The sequence below is a fragment of the Cavia porcellus genome, unplaced genomic scaffold (genome assembly GCF_034190915.1).
Source record: "Cavia porcellus strain 051 isolate PalLab524CR breed Dunkin Hartley unplaced genomic scaffold, mCavPor4.1 scaffold_7, whole genome shotgun sequence".
Lineage (NCBI taxonomy): Eukaryota > Metazoa > Chordata > Mammalia > Rodentia > Caviidae > Cavia > Cavia porcellus.
In genome coordinates this window covers 46,766,816-46,772,613 of record NW_026947490.1, presented here as the reverse complement: position 1 = coordinate 46,772,613, position 5,798 = coordinate 46,766,816, and the positions used below count along the sequence as shown (strand labels likewise).

The following is a 5,798-nucleotide window of genomic DNA, read 5'->3' as shown; positions in this document are numbered from 1 at the left end:
TTTGGCTGCTCCACCATCTGCAGAAGCACTACTTTGCCAGCCTGTGGCTAACTTCTCTTTGGGTACCTGTTCACCTCTGACCCCACCTTCCCTTCCCACTGTTTCCCTCACAACCACCTTTCCTAGAGGTCCCTCCTACCCAGAACAGAAGAAAGAAAGACAGCCCCCATACCGGTGCAGTTCCAGGGAAGGTCTGAGGAAAGTTTCTATTTCTAAGCCAGAGAAAGCCTCTGAAAGAAGGGGGCTATGACTTTGTGTCACCTTTTCTAAAGCATGAGAACTAGGTGTTTGCATTGGATGGCCCAGTGTGTAATAAGTCCTGAATGTTAAGTCTCAAAGGCAGACAACTGAAGAAGAGAAAGTTTCAGGGAACTGGAACTTTTTATTTGCAGGAAGTGGTGGCAGGGTGGGAGGTGAAGACATTATGATGAAGACAGAGTCCGATTGAATATTCAGCAAACTGTGGAGTGCCTCTTCAGCGTCAGTGTGCAAACACACATCGCCTAGGATCTTTTTCAAGTGTAGATTCTGGTGCAGCAGCAGGTCTGGAGTGGCATCTAAGTGCCTGCGTTTCTTACAGGCTCACAGACGACACTGATATTGTGATCTACTTGGAGTGGCCCTGGTAGCATGCATGGGTTTCACTGAGTTGAGGGAAGCACAGTGGCTGCTGAGCAGATAAGTCTTCTCAGTGACTCCAAGTCCTAGAAAAAGGCTTCAACCATTCCAATTTCCAAGGAATGGAACCACAGGAATGGACTGGGAAAAAAGTTGGCATGCAGTCATTTTAGAAACCCTGTAATATGGTGAGGTGTGATAAAGGGTATGCAGGGGAATTGCTACTTCTTGGCTGTCCAGGAGCATTTTACGATCTTCTCTAAATAAAACTTTCATGCTTCACAAACCAGCCCAAATGCCAGCAAAATGTCCATCAACAGGTCCCATTACCAACTGCCACCTCCTATGAACACACACACACACACACACACTCATATACAGCTCCACGCTGGCCAATCTTTTAAAGAAATGATTCCTCAGAGCTTCCTATTAAACACTGTCTCAGGCAGATTCCGTAGCCCTTTGGTCCCAAGCTAAGTAGAGATGCAAGAAAAGAGGGAGAGTAATTCCCAACAGTCCTGCTCCTGTGTTCTGCTATCTTTGGAAAAACTTATGTTTCAGTGAAAGGTTCCAAAAGAGGAATGAACATTTCCCTAATTTCCTGCAGAGTGAATTCTTCTTTACTAATAATTGTACAGTATTTGCTCCTAGGTGTAATACATTTTGCAATTTCCACCTCTCTCTGCTTAACCCATTTCATCTTTACATCAGACCTGTGAGTTAGGCAGGTCAAGTGTCATTATTTGCTTTTTCTCAGGTGACAAAACTAAAATTCTGAAAATAAGTGACATAGCACAGAATGGATGACCCAGATCTTACAATTAAACAAGGTCCTCCATCCAACCACCCAAGACTGATATGTGATGTGTTTTCCCAGAAAATGAAAAACAACTCCTTAATTAACGACTTGGTGTCTTAGGAAGTGGTTTTGTAAACCTCCTCTAAATTTAGATCATCCTAAACACAGCAAAAAGAGGCAGGATGAGTTGGAGGGCAATCCTGAGATCTTCTACTTCTACTTTTAACATTAGAGAGAAGAACTGTCTAAAACACATATTCGGATGTATCTACTTTTTTTTCATAGGGCTGCTTCGTCTCTCCTAGGGTCCCCTTGAGCAAATTCACCGAACAAACCTGAGTTTGGAAGGGAAGTGGGAGCCGAAGTAACACCTTCTGACCACTAGAGGGACCTCGGGCACCAGCTACACTGTTACACAGTATTTGGCAGGGGGAATGGTACCCACCTCTTGGAAAAATTCAAGTCAGGTACGCATCTGGCTTGGAATCCCTTCATTGTTCTGTGAACCAGGTTCTGAAGAGAACAAAGTATACAGGCTTTGAATTAGAGACATTTAATTACAAAATGCAAGCATAAAGATTAATAACATAAGTGAGACCTAGATACTAGAATCAAAGAGCGTGGGTTTTCATCTAATTCTTTCATTTAACATGTTGTCATAGAGTTTCAGAGTCTCTGGTACCAAAAATGCCAATTCAGAATATCTTGGGATGGACCAAGACTGCTGCAAATCTCTCTCCTGGTGACTGACACCCTGGCATCAGGGAGAAAGCCACTGAACTAGTCCCAGCTCTGTCCCAAAGCATAGAATATCCTCCACTATGTTCTGATAATTTGTTACCTTCCAGATTCAGCTCAAATCCTTTATGCAACTGCACACTCGTAACTCAAATTATTTCTACCCTCTTTTTTTATTCCCTTTTATACCCGTTCTTTTCTCTCAGAGCAACCTGTGTAATTTATCTGTGTGCTTATGCATTTAATCTCTGCCTTTCGTGTTGGTCCCTAAACTCCACACAGACAAGCCCACATCTGCTATGTTCATCGCTGTAAAACAAGAGCATAGATCAGTGTAGAACACATGGCGTGCTCCTATGTATATGTTTCTTTCTCCTCCCTTTTCTTTTTTGCTTCCTTTGTTTCTTCCATTAACAAAAAGCGATAGCCCATCCATGTGGCATGGATCCAATTGTGATAAGCTTTTCCTAACATTCAGCCGAAACCTATCTCCCTGTGATTTCTTCCCATCCACTGTTTCGAGTTCTGAAGCTGCACACATGTTCAATGCTTCCTTCGCAGCAAAACTATTCAGTTATTTAAAGAGCTAAATATTTTCTATACTTCTCCCCCAACACACCCTCTCTCCTTGCAGCCCCTCCTTCTAGGAGTGGCATGCTCTCTCAGTTTTCCTTATTGTTAAGGGTCCTTCTAACACGTGGTACTCAGAGCTGAGTCCCTCCACTCTAAATATGTCCTGCCCGGGGCAGGAGAGGTGAGATGATACCCTGCCGCGACCTGTGTGCTGTGTGTCTCAATGCGGTTTGAATCTGCATTAGCTTTTTGGCTGCCATATGCACTATTGAGTCATCACCCGCCTGTAGCCAAGGGAACCCTCTGTGTCTTTTTATAAGAACTTCTGTTGAGCCCTTCCTCTTCTATCCTGTTTTGTGCAATTGATTTTTTAAATGTACGTTTTTGCATGACTCTCTGTTAATTTTATTTAATTTCTGCAATTTTTTCCAGCCCAGTGACCTTATCCTCTTGCTTCCTTCATACTCTCCAAAGCTTTCAGTGAATCTCCCCCTGTCAAACAAGCGAATCTGTGAAGTGAGCAGCCCTGATCTCGGCCTTGAAATGAAGAATGGGGTGGAAGGAAAGCATGGCTGTGTTTTTGGAAGAGTCCAGGCTGACAGCAGAGACTGTCCATGTTTTCCTTATCTTTCTCTAAGATCGCAGACAGGAGTGAACCTACTAATTTGTAAAGAGCTTTCTTCTCCAGTGCTCCACACCCATTCCATCTCCTCTAAGTAATTGGCTTTCAGAATCTACTACCGTCACCTTGGAAGAGTGTGTAAGGGCAAACGTCCCTTACACTTGTGTATTCTCTGCACATAGGATTTCAGATAAATAAGTACAGCCAGTACGGGAAATCAGTATGGAGAGTCCTCAAAAAACTAAAATTAGAAATTCCATTTGATCTAAGTATTCTGATTCTGTGTATCTTCCTAAAAGAGTTAAAGTCATCCTATTACAATGATACAAGCATTCCTATGTTTCAAGTAGCAGAATTCATGAAAACTAAATCTCAGAAGTGGTCTACATGTTCAATAGATGAGTGGGTAAGCAAAATGTGATCTGTGTACAATGCAGTATTTATCTACAAAAACCTACATTTATTTAAATATGATCATTTGGTCTTCTGGAACATTACTGTCTCTCTCCAAACCCCAGAATCCATACTGAATTGCTTAGGACCCAAGTCCCTGTAGAACCACTGGTCCCAGTCTTTCACATCCAGCAGTAGAGCTCTATTTAAATGAGCATTGCTTGCCCATGTGGCCTGCTCATGGTGCATTGGCAACGCAGTCATTAGAGATTTCAATCAGTGAATTCTTCACCCAAGTCACATCCTCCTGCAGGGTGGGCTTCACAAAGTTTCCATTAAAGCAAGCATTAATTGAAGACTTCTGAGACAGGAGTGGTAACAAAAATGATGACAGTTAAGAATGATGGTCCACACAAGTGACAAAAAATTGCAGGCACCAAAATTCAGAAAACTTGTCTTTCATGGGAGTGCATTAAGTACAGCCCTTATAACATACAACATATTAAATTATAATGATTCATATTAGACACAGCCATGTATGTCAGTTATCTAGAGTTACATTATTCGTGTGTTGTGTCTGTGTTTGCATTGGTCTTTCAGTAACATATCTCAAATTCATCTGTTTACAGAAGAGTTTACCAAAGGCCTGGATATTTACTGATAATTACTAATTAGTATTACTTAATTATAATTTATATATTTATTTTAAATATTAATGTCACTTATATTTATTCATGTTTAATAACTTATTATTTTATAATTCAATACATTCAACCATCATGTGTTACAACAGATGAACTAAGTGTGTCCATCTGGCTGGTGATCTTAATGGGGGTTTATTTTGGGAGTAGGGCTCATAAGCATCCTGAAAAATCACTCTAGGGCTCATTTTCCAGTTAGATCTTATTTTAGGGGAAATACAATAATAAAGCCAGAACTACAGAGCTAGATGCTGTTTAAAAAAAAAAAAAAAAGGTTATTTCCAAGTTTTACATGTGAAGATTAGCTCTGGAAAATAGGCTAACATTTAAGCAGGTTTGAACAGGGAGGGTATTTGGAAAAAGGCAGAGGAGAAATTTATTATCACCGAATATTTTTTACCATCCTGTGAAACTGAGCCACAGGCATGCATGACCCAGGCATATGTAAAAAGCAGACACAAGATCATGAAGCCAGTCAGCCAGAAGAGGCTCCTAATGCTTGTTTCAAAAGCGGAAGGCGCCTGCATCCGCGGGCCTCTCCCCGGATGAACAGATCAAACCTACCTAGAAGCAGTTTTGTGTACTGGGAAGCTAAGATCTTTGAAACCAGATCCTGAAGCCAAACTCCAGCCATTACTTTCAAGCTGTGTGATCTCTTAGTTACCTTAGCTCTCTGCACATCAGTATTTTTTTTTTTAAACAGGGTCCTGTTATGCAATTCAGGCTGGCCCTAAATTTACCACCTCAAACTATGGCCATACTCCTTCTTCAGCCTCCAGAGGTGTAGGATTACAGGTGGCCACCATGCCCAGCTGCCCATCAATATTCCTCTGTGTAAACTGAGGACAGTGACAGAATGAGTCTGTGACTTCCTATAGATGGTGGAAGATTAAATCAGATAGCACAAAGATACCAGAGCAGTATATAGAACACTAAGTGTTAGCTATTGTATTACCATTATCTGGAAAATCATTTGAAGTGGGTGCAACTAAGAAATAAAAAGAAGTAGTGAAACTCAACCTTAAAGAAGGTCAAATTTGAGTCATGTGGAGGAAAATGGATAGATCATGAGACATAGAAGGACAAATGTCTGTGTAGACATTCTTATGTGAGAAACTCAAAATATAAATAATTTAAAGAGCAAAAGAAAAGAGAGCAGGGAGGAAACAAAGAGCTAGGCTTTGTGGAGACAGGAAGGGGATCTAGGGAAGGAATGGGGAGAGGGGAGGGGAAGTAAAAATGATCCAGATGATAGATGTACAAGCACCGATTCCCCAAAATGAATGCAATCATTATATATTGCAAACATATACCAACTATATAAATATTTCATATAATTAATGCAAAGCTCCCC

The 5,798-nt window shown here is 41.1% G+C and overlaps 1 long non-coding RNA gene across 1 annotated transcript; it reads right to left on the bottom strand.

The window, feature by feature from the left end:
* Nucleotides 1-362: 362 nt before the first annotated feature.
* Nucleotides 363-1,935, bottom strand: LOC134476952 (uncharacterized). Its single transcript, XR_010048798.1, has 2 exons — nt 1,863-1,935; nt 363-759 (listed from the first exon to the last, which is right to left on the bottom strand). It is a non-coding gene; the product is annotated as an uncharacterized LOC134476952 (long non-coding RNA).
* Between the last annotated feature and the right edge of the window lie 3,863 nt (nt 1,936-5,798).